Source organism: Hyla sarda, chromosome 3 (assembly GCF_029499605.1).
Source record: "Hyla sarda isolate aHylSar1 chromosome 3, aHylSar1.hap1, whole genome shotgun sequence".
NCBI classification, from domain to species: Eukaryota; Metazoa; Chordata; class Amphibia; order Anura; family Hylidae; genus Hyla; species Hyla sarda.
In genome coordinates this window covers 66,182,085-66,203,233 of record NC_079191.1, presented here as the reverse complement: position 1 = coordinate 66,203,233, position 21,149 = coordinate 66,182,085, and the positions used below count along the sequence as shown (strand labels likewise).

At 42.4% G+C, this 21,149-nt stretch overlaps 1 long non-coding RNA gene across 1 annotated transcript in view; it reads right to left on the bottom strand.

Moving 5' to 3' along the window:
• The window catches only part of LOC130361372 (uncharacterized), a 68,016-nt gene that overhangs the window by 45,837 nt on the left and 1,030 nt on the right, over positions 1–21,149 (bottom strand). The window contains exons 2-3 of the long non-coding RNA XR_008890985.1: positions 4,775–4,825; positions 1,630–1,784 (exon numbers count right to left, since the gene is read on the bottom strand). This is a non-coding gene — a long non-coding RNA (uncharacterized LOC130361372). The remainder of the gene's footprint in view (positions 1–1,629; positions 1,785–4,774; positions 4,826–21,149) is intronic.

Genomic DNA, 21,149 nt, shown 5'->3' with positions numbered 1-21,149 from the left:
GGGGAGAGTCTGACAATATGCCTAATGAGTGGGTGGTCTGCCTCTGCCTACCTAGGGGGTGAGATTTTTTATTTTTTTTAGCAGACAGAGCAAAGTGTAGTCCCGCCCCCTCTGCTTGATTGATGACTCGTGTCACTCGAGCCGTCAATCAAGCTAAGGGGGCGGGACCACGCCGGAGTGAAGGGACATGGTAAGTACAACTCCCCACCCAGAGGACTACTTACTGGGTGGCCGGAGGGGACTTCATATCCTTCCCATTCCTGGGGACAAAAAGGTCCCCTGTGGTTGGTGAGAATAAGGATTTTACCATATATAACGCGTTGCCAAGCATTATACTGTATATGGTAAAATCTGCTGCTTGGTTCCTTTTAATTCAGTAACAGTATGGTGGTGTTATTCAGTCACTATGTGGTGGTAATATGTGGTCATGGTATGGCAGTATTTTTCGTCCCTGTGTAGTGATATTATTGGTAATATTCGTCTCAGTATAAAGGATTTGGTCAGTAACAGTATCATGGGGATATGTATGGGGATAATATTCCTCTTAGCATACTGGTATTATTGGTAATATTGGTCAGTATGCAGGATTTGGTCGGTAACAGTATGATGGTAATATTTATGGTGATAATATTCCTCCTTTTATACTGGTATTATTGGTAATATTGGTCTCAGTATACAGGAGTTTGTTAGTAATAATGTGATGGTAATATGTATGGTGATGATATTTCTCCTTGTATACTGGCAACATTGGTCTCCGTATAAAGGATTTGGTCAGTAACAGCAGGGGCGGACACAGACAACAGAGGGCCCCTGTGCAAAGAATGTGCCTGGGCCCCCCCCCCCCCCCAAAAAAAAGTAATATGCCATAAAATTGCACTGCAACTCACATTAATCTGCATTAGGTAGGCAGCAGTTCCCCCACATTAGGTAGCATAGTTTCCTCACATTATGTAGCATATATTCCCCACATTAGGTAGCATTGCATAATTTCCCCACATTAGGTAGCGTAGCATATATTCCCCACATTAGGTAGCATAGCATATATTCCCCCCATTAGGTAGCATAGATTCCCCACATAAGGTAGTGTAGGATAACCCCAACAAACAAACACACACACACACACTCTCACTCACCCACACACTCTTACCTTGCCTGCACTACTTACATCTGCCTGAGAGGACTTCCTGGCAGAGGTGCGCGCTATAAGTGACGTTATCGAACGCTCTGCGCTGGACGTTAGCGTCCAGGTGCTTGCGATGACGTCACTCACCGCACGCACCTCAGCCAGGAAGTCCCCATGGGCAGATGTAAGTAGCAGTTTAGTGACTGGGCAAGACTGGTTTCCCTGTCATATGTGTACTGGCAGGGCTGCCATCAGAAATTTTGGGGCCCCTTACACAACTCAAGGCCTGAGACCCCCACCGATCACCTTGGTTGAAGTGGTTCTCCAGCTGTTGGAAAGCTAAAACTCCCATCATGTCTGAAGAGCCTCTGGCAATGGGAGTTGTAGTTTTGTAACAGCTGAAGAGACACAGCTTGGACACAGTTTTACCCATCATCACTGCAGAACTTACAAGTGACTACAGCTCTGATGGGACAGTCATAAGAACACACAATGATGTCAGTAACCTGAGTGACGTCTTCTGACTTAAGTGATAGCTTCTCTGTAATCTTTTCTTCTTCATCTCGTCCAGAGACCAGGTCTTCCTCCAGCTCCATCTTCTCTGCAGAGTCTGACATCCGGACATCATTGGCTCCTCACTTTGTCAGCAGATCCTCATCCTCTGCATGAAGACAATAATCATTATAACCTTGCCAGAAAGTGTAACCTAAATAGAATACTGCCCCACACTGTACCCTGAATATAATCCTGCCACACACTGTACCCTGAATATAATACTGCCACACACTGTACTATGAATAGAATACTGCCATACACTGTACCCACTAAATATAATACTGCTATTCACTGTACCTACTAAATATAATACTGCCCCACACTGTAACCTGAATATAATACTGCTGTACACTGTATCCACTAAATATAATCCTGCCACACACTGTAACCTGAATATAATACTGCCACACACTGTACCCTGAATATAATACTGCTATACACTGTACCCTGAATATAATAATGCTATACACTGTACCCTGAATATAATACTGCTATACACTGTGCCCACTAAATATAATCCTGCCACACACCGTACCCTGAATATAATACTGCTATACACTGTACCCTGAATATAATACTGCTATACACTGTGCCCACTAAATATAATCCTGCCACACACCGTACTCTGAATATAATACTGCTATACACTGTACCCTGAATATAATACTGCTATACACTGTACTCACTAAATATAATCCTGCCACACACTGTACCCTGAATATAATACTGCTATACACTGTACCCACTAAATATAATCCTGCCACACACTATACCCACTAAATATAATACCTCTTATCCTCTGTGTCCTCATCATTCCTCATCACCCCCATAACCCCTGCCAAACCTCTCCTCAACACTACTATAACCACCCCCGCACCTCTCCTCATCGCTACTATAACCCCCTGCACCTCTCCTCATCACTACTATAACCCCCCACACCTCTCCTCATCACTACTATAACCCCCCCGCACCTCTCCTCATCACTACTATAACCCCCCCCAGGCACCTCTCATCACTACTATAACCCCCCCACACCTCTCCTCATCACTACTATAACCCCCCGCACCTCTCCTCATCACTATTATAACCCCCCGCACCTCTCCTTATCACTACTATAACCCCCCACACCTCTCCTCATCACTACTATAACCCCCGCACCTCTCCTCATCACTACTATAACCCCCCGCACCTCTCCTCATCACTACTATAACCCCCCCCACACCTCTCCTCATCACTACTATAACCCCTCCACACCTCTCCTCATCACTACTATAATCCCCCTGCACCTCTCCTCATCACTACTATAACCCCCCCTGCATCTCTCACCACCCCCATAACAGAAAGAGCGGGCCTCATAGTCCTGCGGGCCCCCCAGACTATGAGGCCCGGTCATAGTTCTGACAGGTACCCAGCCAGGAGTCAGTGAGTGACAGTCGCAGTCACTCACTGACTAGCCGGAAAAAAAAAGTACAGGGACGTCCGGGCCTCCCTGAAGCTCCGGGCCCCATACAAGTGTATGGGTTTACCCCCTGATGGTGGTCCTGTGCACTGGGTCCGATGGTAGGACCGGCCCAGTGTGTGAGGGCGGGCCCCCTCACACGCTGGGCCCCTGTGCAGCTGAACCTGCTGCACAGGCGATATGTCCGCCCCTGACTAACAGTATAATGATGATGATATGGTGACTGGTTATTTATTAAAGGTATACACTATTATCAGTGCTGCATTTATAGAGCCTGAGGTTACAATATCTTTAAATACAGCATTGGGTTTTCTGTGTAATGTATCTAACCTAAAAGCTACTTAAGCGTAGTCTGTGAATCATAAACCATGATTATTCATCCAACACAACATTTTCTTGGCACAATCCCAATTACATTTCAGTGAGTTTTATTTTTAATTTTGAAGGCCTTGGTGCCTGACATGACAAATCGCCTCTTACAGCCTGCCATACTAGCAGATCACAGATAAATCAAGTTAATGCATCGTAATAGCATCGTGATGGTAATTTGTATGATGATAATAACATTTACCCCATGTAAACTGGCAATATTTGTAATATTTGCCTCACTGTACTGTAGATTGTGAAACTATTTGCCTTTGTACCTTGTATGCTAGTATTATTTAGTAGCTGTGGGACGATCACTTTTTAGGTATACAATATATTTTATGTGCATTTTCGGGAAGGGGGGTGAGAAGTACCTTGGGGTACAGACAAAACACCATGGGTAAACAATAGTCTCAGACAAGAGATGAGTGAGCTGAACGCAGTGAACCCAGTCTCGCTCTGAAATTTGTGACAGCAGGTCGCTGAACTTTCGGACATTTCCAGGCTTGGCTTGTGCAGGTCTGGCAACAGTAGGAGTCATTGCAGAAGGGATGAGGGACACATGGTGTTTTGGTGCCTGAATGAAAGGAGGAAGTACTGGGAACAGTGTGATGATGTCAGAGAAGCCCAGCATACCTTGCAGCTAGCAGCAAGATCACATGATCCTAAGTTAGCTATTCATTGCTTTGCATTATGTGCAATACAGCTCCCAGGCCAATGAGGATACAGCATAATGGCTGGTTTAAGAGGCTAGTAAACCCCCATGCACTAAATTGTGGCCGCCATTTTGGAGAGAGAAAGCTAAGAGAGTGATTAAGGACTACTGATCCCAGAAAGGCTTCACAAATCCTATAGAGTTCAAAACAAGCTGTGCCAAGCATTAATCAGTGGGCTGACCTCAGACAGTGACCTCCTGTAGTGCTGTGTGCTGCTGGTGCACTACAAATCCCAACCAGCAGTGAACAAGCCCATAACAGGTATCACAGCACAAGCAGAGCCAAGCATTTTTCAGTGGGCTGACCTCAGGGACCTCCAGTCACCTACAGTACTGTGTACAGTTGGTGTACTACAAATCCCAGGGCTTTAGTGCACTTAGACAGTGTTCTACATATGTTTTGTGTCTTACTACATTGCCAGTTCACAGAGAATGTGTTTGCTGCAAACTTCAGAAAAGTTTGGCGAGCCAGGTGATTTAAACTTCAGAAAAGATCGCTCAACTCTATCTCAGACCATACTTAATATTTTAATATAGGGAATGAATTATATTTTACCTGTGAAAGTATTGGGGATTGTAAGAAACTTCAACAAAGAGAAACTTCAAGCTGTGAAAAAGAAAGTAAGTGAAATTATATAGGTGATGCACCTTTACAAACTTTTTTATTTATTTGATGCATTTAAAATGAAAAATTAAGAAAAGTTGCAATAAGACTTGATTAAAAGAATATCCTACTGTTTCTACCCCATAGTAAGAAACAACAAACAAACTCTGTGTAGTCTGATTCTGTAGGCATATTTCTTTCTCTCTGTCCTCTATTTCTACCAAACCTAAACTAGCACAAAATAAAGGGACGGATTAAGTAAGCGTGAAACTGTCAGACTGCAAAACTATACTATATGGAATTTGTTTGCTGTCTTTACCATGGAGACACATAGTCTGTATGGGAGCTGTAGAAACTAAATTTGGCAAATAGGATCTTTTGCAATGCTGGGAGGTAGACATAGCCTTTAAAGTAGACCTGCCAGCAGCAAAAAAGTGTGCAAATAAGCATGGTGATAGATAGAGCTATTCATCAAGATTCCAAAAACACTTTTTTTTTTTTTTTTTAAATCTCCATAGTCCTTATTAGTGCCAATATACATGCCTTTTTGTGATCATGCAAATTAGGCTTAAATGCCCAGGAGCTTTCCCCAGCATGGCAAGAGCCTAGGTAAGTCCAGCATATGTCTTTTTTATCTAATGGTTGTAAGTCATACGGGGTAGGTGGATGGTAGTGTGCAAAGGGAATAAAGAGGGCATGGCTTGACTTCCCTGGACTCTTGTCGTGCTGGGGAACACCCCTATGGCATTAATTGGTGCAATAACAAAAATGTTTATATATTGGCACTGGGAAGGATTATAGAGATAAAAAAAATTGTTATGCTAGGAATCATGAAGACTAGCCCTATCGAGCCATGTGTTTATAGACACCCCTGTATTTCTGCTCGTAGGTCTGCTCAAAGTATTGTTCCTGGCTGGAGGAAGAAGACATGTCTAGAGGTGCTGATGTTGGCATGGTCTGCCTTCTATGTACATTTCTTATTGTGTACAACATTTTACTATTTCCTGTCTTTGTTCTAAGACAACAGTCTAAACAAACATTTCCTCGTTTGCCTTTCCCTTCATTTGCCTTTAGAGGAAAGTATATAGTTTATTAGTTTGGTTTAGCTTTAGTTTATTCCCTATAAAATTTCCCAAAGTTTATGAGCATCAATTAGATAGTCCACAAAATGCTGGGAGAGTGTTATCCATATCCACCAATCAGATGAAGAATGAACTGAAGCATGAAAGAAAGTAGAGACTGCATTGGTTGCTCAAGGGAATTTTCTTTCCCTAGCTTTGATAAATATCCACTACTATGTAGTATATTTTTCTAACATAAAGCTGCCATGTTGTCTGTTCATAGCCAAAAAGGTCCATTGGGCACTACCTGAAATAGCCCATGTTCTATAGACTACAAAAAATCCACTGTCATCATCTGGTCCAAGCTGAAGTGCTGTGAGGTAAAAGATCTTTGGACCAAAAATTTGCATAGACAAGTCATCAACACAGAGGACCTTCAAAACATTTCCCTCAAAGGAGTGTCTCTGACTCAAATATACTGTACAGGTATTGAATTATACTGCTACCTCAATGAATCCACATACCAATTTTGGGATGTTGTCAGTTCGCCTATTGCCATTATCCGTGGATATAACCATAAATGATGCACAGGTCACAGCTGGAATAGATTTTATAGTGTGGCACATGGACAGTCATAGAAACACATCTTAATAAATTTATTTATTAAGAGTACCTGTCACCAAACTAAACTGGTAATATATTGTTCCTTAAGTAATGATAAGACACTTTACCATTTACTTGCTGTTAAAATTCTCAACCTTTATATGTTTTTAAAGTGATTGAAAAAATGGTGACTAGGTAGCTCTGTTCTTTTCCCTGCGCAGGTCAAACAGTTAGTTTGGTCTCCTCCCGGCCTGGCAGGAGACCAAACTCAGGAGTTGCGTGCGGGTCATGGCGAAGCACAGCTGTCATGTATGGGCAGAAGTGTCTTAAGCGAAAATACAGCTTTCAACTCTCCCTGAACACCACAAATTTCTTTCGGTCACTTGAAAAGTGGTCAGGAAGATTTATTTTGGTTCACTAGAAAAACCTGGAGTACAGACCACTGCCCGAACATTAGCTGATTCCTGGGCTTGAACCCGCTTGGCAAGAGACTGTACCAAATGTGTGAGATCCTGCATTTGCTCTACTAGAACCGTCATAGCCTCCATCTTAGCAAATGCAGGTATTTGGTCCTGTGAAAATGTCATGTATGAGCAGGGAAGGAGTGTAAACTGATCTCACCCACTAATTCTATCCCTGCCTACTTGCCTATCTGCCCTACATAGGGGATCGACAACCACGGTGACAGTCCCTCGATAAATATGTGATGGAAGTCACAGTAAACAAAATAAACTACAAAACAGATGGAGGTCGGGAACTGTATAGAATAACACAAACTAACAGAAATAAACGAAACACACACTCACACAATAGTCAAAGTCCACTAGCCGAGTCTTTACCAGGTGTTGTCAAAAGGTGCCAAGTCACAAATACAGGAGAATAGTCAGAATGCCAAGCCGGAAAGTCAGAAATACCAGATGATCAGAAATACAAGAAATAACGCTAACTACTAGAGTAAGCTCTTTCACAGGCAAGGTCTGAAGGCATAATGCAGGCTTAAATAGGGAGACTCAGGTGAAAAGCCAACGAGGTCAGCTTACCTTGCCCAGACCGCTGGGCATAACCTAGAAACAAAAAAAACAAAAAAAAAACAAAAGAGACTTCATAGCTTGAAAGATTTAACCATGTGGGTTCAGGCAGAACCAAACATCACAACAGCTCTCGCAGGCTTTAGTGATGTTGCGCCTGCTGGGAAACGCCTCCTTTCTCCTGCCGGTAGCTCACACAATGTAAGCAAGGGAAAAAGTTTTAATACAGAGATTTTTAAAGCTCAAAAACATTTTTCAAGGGCAGGAGGGGTGTTGGGAATAGTTAGGGAATATAATCTGAGTTAGTTTAGAAAATATGGTTTGGTGACAGGTAGTCTTTTGGCAGGATTGTCCTCCAGACTCTTACTGACTTCTTGAATATTGGGGTTGATTTCCCATACCCTTGACATGGAATTATGGTCCAGCACAAGGTCCATAAAATACTTTATCTTTATTACTCTAACTTGTTAAAAAAAAATGTCTCGGTGACTGATTTAAGCAGATTGACGTGTTTCAGTCAGAACAGTCCTTAATCATGAAATATCATGTCCTTGGCTGAAGTGTGGCCTATATAGAGGAGTTCAGCGCACAGGTTCTCAGTGCCTAAAAAAAGGAAATGAGGCCCTCTTGTACTGGATCTCCTCTTCCTGGAATTGTATAGCAGCTGTATGGTCTGCAGCTATAATGTCAGGGACCGACCAGGGGACAGGGAAAGTGAGCTCTAAACTGACCCTAAAACTGCTCTCCCTGCCTACTTGCCCATCCACCCTAACCGGTGGATCTACGACTGGGCGTCGGTCCCTCCCTGAACTAAAGTGCAAGGGTTTAATAAAAACACATACTAATAAATAGTCGGTCACAAACCAGAAACAAAACAGGAACATAGAACTCTATAACAGATTGAGTTCAGAGGACACAGATCAGTGAGCAGCACAGGGGACACTATAGATCAGCGGTCATGAACAGAGGACTCAGTGGTCGAGAAAAGATGACACTATAGATCCACGGTCGTGAACAGAGGACACTGTAGATCAGTAGTTATGTACAGAACTCCAAAGATCTGAAATTAAGAACTAATAAACATAGAGTTCAAAACAACAGACAGGAAAAAGGATAAGTCAATAGACTTTAGGAACAGACCGGAATATAGCATAATCCCCCAGAACATCCAGTAGACACAAAGTCCCCATGGACCAGAAACAGGGATCTATAGCTAATCAGGAATATCCACATTCCCTATGCAAAACCTCCAGTAGACACAAAGTCCCCATGGACTTTTAATAGGGATGCCTAGATACACATTTATAGAACACTGTTCACACTGAACACAAGACGGGAATAATCGCAATCCCTTCAGAACACCTCCAGTTGACAAGGAGTCCCATGGAGCGGTAACAGGGATGCCTAGATACACAGGATATATTTATAGAACGCTGTTCACACTGTACACACAAACTGGACACTCCACTATAGGAGTAGCCATTAATAATAAATCCAAATAGACTACTGGTAAGCGGCACACTCCACCTTCTGGTCAGGATGCTGGCCCAGTAGGAAAACAGAAATATGAAACACAGACCTTCACATAAACGGATACAAGAGAAAACACAGTGTGAACAGACACATAGCAGAAAGGATAAACAAATCCTAAAACCAACTAAACAAAGACAGCTTAAAATCCACTAAGAGCATGCAACCTAACATGGCTAAAACCAGAAAATATAAAGTGCATGCTATAACAGACATAGTAGATTAAAAGCTCAAACCAAGCCTCCATTAGCAGCATAGCCAGAATGTTAGCAGCTAGACATCAAGAAGTCCATCAGTAAATGAAGTCAATCACCAGCACTGAAGCTAGTCAGTGCTGAAATTAACTAGACACACCCTAAAGGCAATTGGACAACAGAGGCTGAGGCTGAAAAAGTCAGAGACATTAACAATTTCCTGACAAGAGAACATAAAACTGTTCACACACAGCAAACCAATAGCTGTGTGTGAACACAGGTCAATACAGACATGACATATAACATGTACATTTCTTTATCCATTACTTAGGCTGATATTCATTTGAATACTGCAGGGGCCACTGTAGTGGAAATGATAATGTCTGTGGTTTTAGGCACTTGACCTGTTGTTTTTGGAAGACAAAAAATGTTTAAAAGAACATTTTGCTTCTTACTATCAAAATCTAGAATACAGCTTAACCTCTTAAGGACCCAGGACGTATGGGTACGTCCTGGGTCCCGGTACTGCGATATAACGCGGGGTCACACGGTGACCCCGCATCATATCGCGGCGGGCCCGGCGTTATAGTGAAGCCGGGACCCGCCTCTAATAGCGCGCGGCACAGCGCGACCCTTTGGACGCGCGCTCAAAGCTGAGCCGCGCGGCTAAAAACGAAAGTGAAAGTTGCCGGTTAGCTCAGGGAGCTGTTCGGGATCGCCGCGGTATAATCACGGCATCCCGAACAGCTGTAGCACAGGAGGAGGTCTTCTTACCTTCTCCTGTGCTGTCCGATCACCGAATGAATGCTTCAAGCCTGAGATCCAGGCTTGAGCATTCAATCGCCGAAAACACTGATTGATCCATTCCTATGGAGATGGATCAATCAGTGTAAAAGATCAGTTAATGCAATGTTATAGCCCCCCCTATAGGAGCTATAATATTGCATAAGAAAAGTGAAAAAAAATCATTAACCCTTTCAATTATCCCTTCCCCTAATAAAATTTTGAATCACCCGGCATTTCCAAGAATAAAAAAAACACAATGTAAATAATAATAAAAATAAATATATGTGGTATCATCGCGTGTGGAAATGTCCGAATTATACAAATATATCACTTTGTAAACCGCTCGTTCAATGGCGTATGCGCAAAAAAATTCCAAAGTCCAAAATAGCGCATTTTGATCACTTTTTATACCACAAAAAAGTGAATAAAAAGTGATCAAAAAGTCTGATCAGAACAAAAATGGTACTGCTAAAAACTACAGATGACGGCGCAAAAAATTAGCCCTCATAGCGCCCTGAACACAGAAAAATAAAAAAGTTATAGGGGTCAGAAGATGACCATTTTAAACGTATAAATTTTCCTGCATGTATTCATGATTTTTTTCTGAACTGATACAAAATCAAACCTATACAAGTAGGGTATCATTTTAACCGTATGGACTTACAGAATAAAGATAAGGTATCATTTTTGCCGAAAAATGTACTGCGTAAAAACGGAAGCCCCCAAAACTTACAAAATTGTGTTTTTTCATCAATTTTGTCGCACATTGATTTTTTTAACTGTTTCACCGTAGATTTTTGGGTAAAATGACTAATGTCATTACAAAGTACAATTAGTGACGCAAAAAATAAGCCATCATATAGAATTTTAGGTGAAAATTTTTAAGAGTTATGATTTTTTAAAGTTAAGGAGGAAAAATTGAAAAGGAAAAAACGGAAAAAGCCCGGGTCCTTAACCCCTTAAGGACTCAGCCCATTTTGGCCTTTAGGACTCAGACAATTACATTTTTACATTTTACTTTTTTCCTCCTCGCCTTCAAAAAATCATAACTCTTTTATATTTTCATGCACAGACTAGTATGAGGGTTTGTTTTTTGCATGACCAGTTGTCCTTTGTAATGAATCACTCATTATATCATAAAATGTATGGCGCAACCAAAAAACACTATTTTTGTGGGGAAATTAAAAAGAAAAACGCAATTTTGCTAATTTTTGAAGGTTTCATTTTCACGCCGTACAATTTACGGTAAAAATGACATGTGTTCTTTATTCTGCGGGTCAATGCGATTAAAATGATACTCATTTTTACATACTTTTATATTATTGTTGTGCTTAAAAAAAACCACAAACTTTTTAACCAAATTAGTACGTTTATAATCCCTTTATTTTGATGACCTATAACATTTTTTTATTTTTCCATATTAGCGGCGGTATGAGGGCTCACTTTTTGCGCCATGATCTGTACTTTTTTTTAATACCACATTTGCATATAAAAAACTTTTAATACTTTTTTTATTATTTTTTTTATATAAAATGTATTAAAAAAGTAGCAATTTTGGACTTTTTAAAAAAATTTTTATGTTCACGCCGTTCACCGCACGGGATCATTAACATTTTATTTTAATAGTTCGGACATTTACGCAGGCGGCGATACCAAATATGTCTATTAAATTTATTTTTTACGCTTTTTGGGGGTAAAATAGGAAAAAACGGACGTTTTACTTTTTTATTGGGGGAGGGGATTTTTCACTTTTTTTTTACTTTAACTTTTACATTTTTTTAAAAATTTTTTTTACACTTCAATAGTCCCCATAGAGGACTATTCATAGCAATACCATGATTGCTAATACTGATCTGTTCTATGTATAGGACATAGAACAGATCAGTGTTATCGGCTATCTTCTGTTCTGGTCTGCTCGATCTCAGACCAGACCAGAAGACGCCGGGAGGCGGAAGGAGGAAGGTGAGGGGACCTCCGTGCGGCGTTCTGAATGATCGGATCCCCGCAGCAGCGCTGCGGGCGATCAGATCATTCATTGAAATTGCGTACTGCCGCAGATGCCGGGATCTGTATTGATCCCGGCATCTGAGGGGTTAATGGCGGACGTCCGCGAGATCGCGGGCGTCGGCCATTGCCAGCGGGTCCCTGGCTGCGATCAGCAGCCGGGATCAGCCGCGCATGACACGGGCATCGCTTCGATGCCCGCGGTTATGCACAGGACGTAAATGTACGTCCTGGTGCGTTAAGTACCACCGCACCAGGACGTACATTTACGTCCTGCGTCCTTAAGGGGTAAAGGGGTTAAAGGGGTACTCCGGTGGAAAACTTTTTTTTTTTTTTTAAATCAACTGGTAGCAGAAAGTTCAACAGATTTGTAAATTACTTCTATTAAAAAATCTTAATCCTTCCAGTACTTACTAGCTGCTGAATACTAAAGAAGAAAATATTTTCTTTTTGGAAGACAGAGCTCTCTGCTGACATCACGAGCAGAGTGCTCTCTGCTGACATCTCTTTCCATTTTAAGAACTATCCAGAGTGGGAAAAAATCCCCATAGCAAACATATGCTGCTCTGGACAGTTCCTAAAATGGACAGAGATGTCAGCAGAGAGCACTGTGCTTGTGATGTCAGCAGAGAGCACTGTGTTCCAAAAAGAAAATAATTTCCTCTGTGGTATTCAGCAGCTAAGAAGTGCTGGAAGGATTAGGATTTTTTAATAGAAGTAATTTACAAATCTGTTTAACTTTCGGGCACCAGTTGATTTACAAAAAAAAAGTTTTCCACCGGAGTACCCCTTTAAAGGTGTACTCCAGTGGAAAACGATTTTATTTAAATCAACTGGTGCCAGAAAGTTAAACAGATTTGTAAATTTCTTTGTAAAAATCTCTCCTGCTCTGGACAGTTCCTGACATGGACAGAGGTGTCAGCAGAGAGCACTGTGGTCAGACTGAAAAGAACTACATAACTTCCTCTGTAGTATACAGCAGCTGATAAGTACAGGAAGGATTAAGATTTTTATATAGAAGTAATTTACAAATCTGTTTAACTTTCTGGCACCAGTTAATTAAAAAAAAAAAAAAATTTTCTTCGGCACCATCCTTGGGCCTATACATTGTATCTCTTTTCTATTTCAACCCTCTTTTTCACTTAAGATTGGTATCAAGTTAGACTTTCCTTCCATATGTCATCCACATGAATAACATTAAAATTATATTTCTCCATATTTGCCGTCTGTTTCAATAACAATCAAAAGCAACCCTGTCCCATTCTGTGTTTAATCCCACCGTGATTGTTTCTCACATGTAGAATTTTACGTCCTGTATTTTCCATCCTCCTGAAAAACACTGGCTGACATTGTTAGAGTTATGTTCTTCAGAATTTCGTATTGTGAAATATTGGCAATTGGAAACACACATCGCCCTTTTATGCAAGTGTAATATAAAGAAATGTTCTCCAACGATAAGCATTTTTGTAAAACATGAACGCTGCTTTTCATTAGGAGCTATGAATCTGGCATCACGCTCAAACTGTTTCTCAAAAATGTCCTTTACAAAAGGACAAACAGAAGGTATTGCCTTAGCTGTGAAACTTCTAGGGATATTGATACAACTTTCTGTATCTCAATTATTGATATTGGGGACCATTATTCAATAAGTTGCTCACTTGGCTTCCAAGCATGGTCTTGTTACTCCTCAAAAGAATTTGGGCTGTCTATGTACATTATTAGAGAAGAACAAAAAGCCAGACCTTACTGTATGGGATACTATTACTATGTAGTTGTTGCTATCAATTATGTTCTATAATTTGTTTAAGAACCAAGCCTCAGTGCCTCCTATTAAAGAAGGGAACCATGGTGGCTTTAAACCAGGAAAACCATCCCCAGTAAAGCTGGCCTCCACTCAAGTGTGACTACCCAAGGTGTTCCTTGAAATATTAACTCCTTGGGGAGTTAATATGGGAAATATGGCACAGGCTCAGGAGCTAACTTGCTTCATGTACAGCGGGCTGTCTGGCCTGCCATGTTAATACCCCTACCCCTAAGAAGATAGGCTACAATATAGTATTACTGAAGTGTATTGAACAAAGTATCCTGAAGTTCATAGGCGACAAAAAAGATGTTAGATCGCCACGGTCCCGCTGCTGGGGACCCCGGGGATCGCGGCTGCGGCACCCCGCTATCATTACTGCACAGAGCAAGATCGCTCTGCACGTAATGACGGGTGATACAGGGGCCGAAGCAGCGTGACGTCATGGCTCCACCCCTCATGACATCACGGCCCGTCCCCTTAATGCAAGTCTATGGCAGGGGGCGTGATGACCGCTACGCCCCTTTCCATAGACTTGTTTTGACGGGGGTGGGCCGTGACATCACGAGGGGCGGAGCCGTGATGTAACAATGCTCCGGCCCCTGTATTGCCCGTCATTACATGCAGAGCGATCTCGCTCTGCGCAGTAATGATAGCGGGGTGCCGCAGCCGCGATCCCCGGGGTTCCCAGCAGCGTGCTTGAGAAAGGAGGCATAGCCTCTGAAACGTAGCAACTTGTTTCACCTGTCCTTCGTGTGAAGGGAGATGACCAGAGAATCCAGCAGTGAACACTGCATATGAAGCTATTAAGAAGTCGGCTATTACTCCAAGACACATTGTGCAGACTTTTGTCTATCCACATTGGGTGATTATTATTTTTTCTGCCTTCCTGTATCTTGTTATCATTTTGGAAGAATCCATACATAAAAGAAAGAAATTGTTGCAGTTAAACAGTGTTTGTTAATTCCTTTTGTTCACAAGGGCGTACAGGTACACCCTTTGTCCTTATAGGGGTACTCCACTGTAAAACTATTTTTTTTTAATCAACTGGTGGCAGAAAACACAGGTTAAACACATTTGTAAATTACTTCTATTTAAAATCTTAATCCTTCTAGTATTTGTAAGCTGCTGTATGCTCCACAGGAAGTTCTTTTCTTTTTGAATTTCCTTTCTGTCTGACCACAGTGCTCTCTGCAGACACCTCAGTTCATTTTAGGAACTGTACAGAGAAGGAGCAAATCCCCCATAGCAAACCTATACTGCCCTGGATAGTTCATGACATGGACAGAGGTGTCGGCAGAGAGCACTGTGGTCAGGCAGAAAGGAAATTCAAAAAGAAAAGAACTTCCTGTTGGTCATACAGCAGCTGATAAGTACTGGAAGGATTAAAATTTTTACATTTTTAAAGTAATTAACAAATCTGTTTAACTTTCTGGCACCAGTTACCAGTTGATACATGTTTTCCAGTGGAGTACCCCTTTAAGAGGTTAAATCTATATGTTGCATTTTCCTAAAGAACTTTCAGGCTGTGTGATTCTAGTTCACTGTTTGTCTGTAAAGAGTAGAAATGTGTTGGGAATGCAGCCTACTAAAAAATAAATAAAATAAAAAATTTTGGGGTAAAAAAAAGTTTTAAAAACAAACAATAAATATTTAAAAGTTTAAAACAGCCCACATAAGACTTGATATGGAAGATGTAGTGGAAATGGTCATGAAAAAAAATCCACAGTGGGTTTCATAACATTTAACAAATCTCATCCACATATTAAAGGGGTACTCTGGGGAACTAATCCCATAGCCCATCCTTTCCCTCTCACCAACCTATTTATATGTCTAAATATCATTCATTAGCAGTTTCCCTCTTTCAGCTGTCACTTACATGCTGGGAGTGAGAGAAAGACGTTATAATCTGATCCTGTTTGTGTTTGTGTAAACCCTTCACTGAGACCTAGCCCCCACCCTCCTGGAAGACAAACACCACGTGATTTCTGGCTTCACAGCCACACCTCCTCTCCCCCTCCCCTCCCTGTGTGAGGACTTTGCGGCAGAGAAGCCCAAACTTCACAGCACATAACGTTGCTCTTTTCCTGCTGTAGATCTAATCACTGACTGCTGCCATTCAGAACATAGTATGATTTATTGCTGGGGGGAAGGATAGTTTGAAAGAAAAGACATGTAGTGTGTTCTTCTGACAACAACACAGCATGCACACAGATAGTAAAAGCAATTGGCTGGCAGCCATTACACCAAGCCGCACTCACTGCTGTCACGATTCGGCTTCAGGTAGTGGATCCTCTGTGTCAGCGAGGGATTGGCGTGGACCGTGCTAGTGGACCGGTTCTAAGAGGCTACTGGTTTTCACCAGAGCCCGCCGCAAAGCGGGATGGTCTTGCTGCGGCAGTAGCAACCAGGTCGTATCCACTAGCAACGGCTCTACCTCGCTGACTGCTGAGAAGGCGTGGGACAGAAGGACTAGGCAGAGGCAAGGTCAGACGTAGCAGAAGGTCGGGGGCAGGCGGCAAGGTTCGTAGTCAGGATGGGTAGCAGAAGTTCAGGTACACAGGCTTTGGACAACACTAAACGCTTTCACTGGCACAAGGCAACAAGATCCGGCAAGGGAGTGCAAGGGAGGAGACTAGATATAGCCAGGGAACAGGTGGGAACCAATTAAGCTAATTGGGCCAGGCACCAATCATTGGTGCACTGGCCCTTTAAGTCTCAGAGAGCTGGCGCGCGCGCGCCCTAGAGAGCGGAGCCGCGCGCGCCAGCACATGACAGCAGGGGACCGGGACGGGTAAGTGACCTGGGATGCGATTCGCGAGCGGGCGCGTCCCGCTGTGCGAATCGCATCCCCAACGGCCAAGACAGTGCAGCGCTCCCGGTCAGCGGGACCGACCGGGGCGCTGCAGGGAGAAAGACGCCGTGAGCGCTCCGGGGAGGAGCGGGGACCCGGAGCGCTAGGCGTAACAACTGCTAGGAGTTGTAGACTGGGCTGCAAGCAAGGAAAAATAATATTTAGGAGACAACAGGGGCCACAGGAGCTGCCAAAATCACATGGATAATTATGGGGACACAGAACAGGTATTGTAGTAGTTTATTTTTCTTAACTTCTCAGGAGCACCCCTTTAAAGACTTTTTTTCGTACAGAAATTGACCTGCAATGTGAGTTTTTTAATTTACAGCATGTTAGTTTCTGTTGCAAAAAGTGTAAAAATTGGTTGTGAATTTTTCCAGTCAAATGCAATGTGAAAATAAACACAACTTTTTTGAGCATTTCTGACAATTTTTGTTTCTTTTTCTTTTACAGCATGTTTTTCTTTTACAGCATGTTCTTATTTTACAGCATGTTTTTCTGGTCAGGAATGTAACATGGCAAGGTGATGTAGCAAACAAATAGGTTGTCTCTGTAGTATGGAGTGTGGGAAGGATAACTCCAAATACTTGTGTAAGTGGAAAAAACTTGAAATGTTTTACTGAACCTTCTGTGCAAATCCAAATACAATACAGTATTTTCAGCACAGGATGAAATATTACACTTTTTAAGTACAGTGAAGAAAAACAAATAGTTTGACCCCCTGATTATTTTGTATGTTTGCCCACTGACAAATAAATGATCAGTGTATAAGTTTAATGGTAGGTTTATTTGAACAGTGAGAGAGAATTAAAAAAATAGACAGAAATATGCATTTCAAAAAAGTTATACATTGATTTGCATTTTATCCCCTATTAATCAGCAAGATTTCTGGTTACCAGGTGTCTTTTATACAAGTATGGAGCTTAAATTTGGACCGCTCTCTTAAAGGGAGTGCTCCTAATCTCAGCTTGTTACCTTCATTAATGTCCATAGAAGCAATCAGCGAGTTCAAGTTGCCAAATATCAGCCTCTAAACATTAAAGGGGAACTCCCCTGGAAAATATTTTTAAAGATCTTAACCCCTCCAATATGTAACAGCTGCTATATGCTCCACAGGAAGTTCTTTTCTTTTTGAATTTCTTTTCTGTCTGACCACAATCCTCTCTGTTGACACCTCTATTCATTTTAGGAACTGTCGAGAGCAAGATAGGTTTTCTATGGGGATTTGCGCCTACTCTGGACAGATCCTAAAATGGACAGAGGTGTCAGCATAGAGCACTGTGGTCAGACAGAAAGGAAATTAAAAAGAAAATAACTTCCTGTGGAGCAAATAGCAGCTGATAAGTACTGGAAGGATTAAGATTTTTAAATAGAAGTAATTTACAAATCTGTTTAATTTTCTGGCACCAGTTGATTAAAAGTTTCCAGTGGAGTACCCCTTTAATGAGAGGATCTGCAAAAAGGAGTAGGACAAAATCCCTTCTAAGAAGTGTGCAAACCTGATGGAGAACTACAAGAAATGTCTAACCTCTATGATTGCCAGAACAATCACAAAAAGCTGGTATATATTGGAGCAAGATCCCGATCTTAGAAATGCAGTGGAATGTAAACCTATTATTGCTTATAGGGGAAATAATATGATAGGTAATTTGATAAATAGAAAAAAGAAAAATCAACAGACAGTTAAAAATAAAGAGAATTGATTAACAAAATATTTTTTCCAAAGATAATGTAAAATGTGGCCACTAACTATTGTAAATATAATGTTAATACGAATGTGAATTCGGGTAGAAAAACAGACATGATGCACATCTACAATCTTGTATAATGATCTGATTGCTTCTCAGCATAATATCAAAAACTAACAGGTTGTTAGTATACATTTTAGATCAAAAAGTACAAGCCCACTCGCCACGTCAAGTGGTAGTTAGCTACATATGGGTCATTTCTTTCCTAGCAGCCTCCCAGTCTGACTGGGAGAGCAAGGTAAGTGAGCCATTACACCTTGTTCACACTGGTGTGGTGCTGTGCGGTGTCCGTTGCTGCCGTGGCGCCGTGTCTGCGGGGGGGTGCGGCCCATAGACTGGTTTGAGTGGCATTGGGGCCGCTCTGCCGGTGGGTCGTTCCCCCCTGTGGGCATTGGTGTCGCGGCGGTGGTGGTCGCCGCTCGGTGCTGCGCCATTTTATGCTAGGGACGTTAGGGACCCACTCTAAATAGGTGGCCTTGACGTGGCGAGTGGGCTTGTACTTTTTGATCAAAGATGTATACTAACAACCTGTTAGTTTTTGATATTATGCTGAGAAGCAATCAGATCATTATACAAGATTGTAGATGTGCACCATGTCTGTTTTTCTACCTGAATTCATAATGTTATTACTAAGTGTTGCACATTAGGTGGTTATTTTCACAAAATTCAGGATCTCATTACATGTAAAACCACATTTGTGGTATACTATATAGTGTGCCCCTGTAACCGATATTATATCGGTAATACAAAAAGACAGCTGGGAATCTGCTTCAGAGAACACGTACTCAATTAGATTCAGTACGAGTGCTGCCTGCTTGGTAGCTCATATCCAAAGGATAGGGGATAGGATGTCTGATAACGGGGGTCCCACCACTGGGGACCCCCGCAATCTCGGCTGCGGCACCCCAGACATCCGGTGCAGGGAGCGAATTTCGCTCCATGACAGATGACTGGCGATGTAGGGCGGAGGCTCGTGGCGTCACGGTCATGCCCCGCTCGTGTCGTCATGACCATGCCCCCTCAATGCCAGTCTATGGGAGGGGGCGTGGGCGTGACATCACGAGACTCCGTCGATAAACCTGATGCTCTAAACGAATGCCGGGTGCAGCACGTGATCCCTTTTGGATAGGGGATAAGATGTCCACCCCTTTAATGACAGGATAGAGTTAACCTCTTTCTTACATTCTTAATAATATTCTCTTTGGGTGCTTTCACACCACGTTTTCAGCCTACGGCTGCCGAATTCGGCTGGGGGAGGGGAAAACCGCATGCTTCAGTACCCCACCCAGCCAGACCGGCACTGAAATCCATTGACTTTAATGAGCTGACCAGAGTCACTGTTTGACTCCAGTCGGCTCATTTTCAACCTGTATCCGGTTTTCTGTACGGACCTAAAACCGTAGTCAAACAGTGACAATCAACTTCGAGAAGCCACACAGGGGCCTGCAAGTTGTTGTACGCATGTGCAGTGTACTCAGTGTACAATGTGGCTGCTCCGCGATGTCTAAGTACACTGCATTCTGACTCGCAGGCCCCTATGTGGCTGCCAGGAGCTGTGGATTGCCACTGCCAGCAGGTCAGGGGTGGGGCGAGCTGGGGCAACCCGGGGCAGGGGGTGGCAACAGCTGGAGGCATCCTATGGGTCAGGTTACCGGCATATCCGCAGCGTAAAATATGCTGCGGATCCATTAAGTGTGATCCTACCTAAGAGCTCGTTCACATGAGAAGATTTATTTGCAGGTTTCCCGCTGCATATTTGAAAGGGGGTGGGCTCCGCCACAAGCCCCACTGAAGCCAATAGGGTGTTTGCTGGATTTTCCGCAGTGGAAATTCCACAGTGGAAAATCTGCTGCGGACAGCCACGGAGAGCCCGCAAATAAATCTGCTCGTGTGAATGAGCCCCAAGGGTGCGTTTACATGTGCTTATTTTCTGCTGCAGATCTGCTGCAAATTTTCGGTAGCAGATTTTGCTACCCATTATAGTCAATGAACAACAAAATCTGCAGCAGGAAATATGCAGCTTATCTGCAGCAAAAATATGCACGTGTGAACGTACCCTAACGACTCATTCACACAAGCGGATTTTTGTGCAGATTTTCCGCAGCTGATATGCTGCTTTTTTTGTTCTGCTGCTTATCTTCTGCTGCTTATTTCATCATTGACTTACCAGCAAAAAATAAGCAGAAGAAAAAAAGCAGTAGAAAATAAGCAGCTGAAAATCCGCAGCAAAATCCAAACTAAAATACGTAGTAGAATCCGCTTGTGTGAATGAGAGTCCTGTGTGTCCAAGTGTGAGAAACATGAAATTCCATAGACTCTGCACACTGGATTAGTCTGCGCCAAGTTTAATTGCAGCATAGAGAGTCCACTATCTGGTATGTGACAGTAACATTGCCATGAAGATCTAATCAATGCAAATTATGCCAGTGTGCCCAACATCTTCTGAAGATGTGATTATCCATATCATTTTATTTTTTTTTTATTTGGGTATGACATCATGAAAAGGTTTGGCTACTAACAGTCTGAAAGATTACAACCATGGCTGTAGAAGATATCGTACCTGTGAATTCACATAAGGTGATTTTATTATGTACCTGGCAGACAGTAATAGATATTCTTAGAAAGGATCTGCGCTTGTCTTGGGGTTAAAGGGCTATGTTGTGAGATTACCATAATACTGTGGCTAGCTGTTTGTGAACTGGTATTTCCTGTTTGACT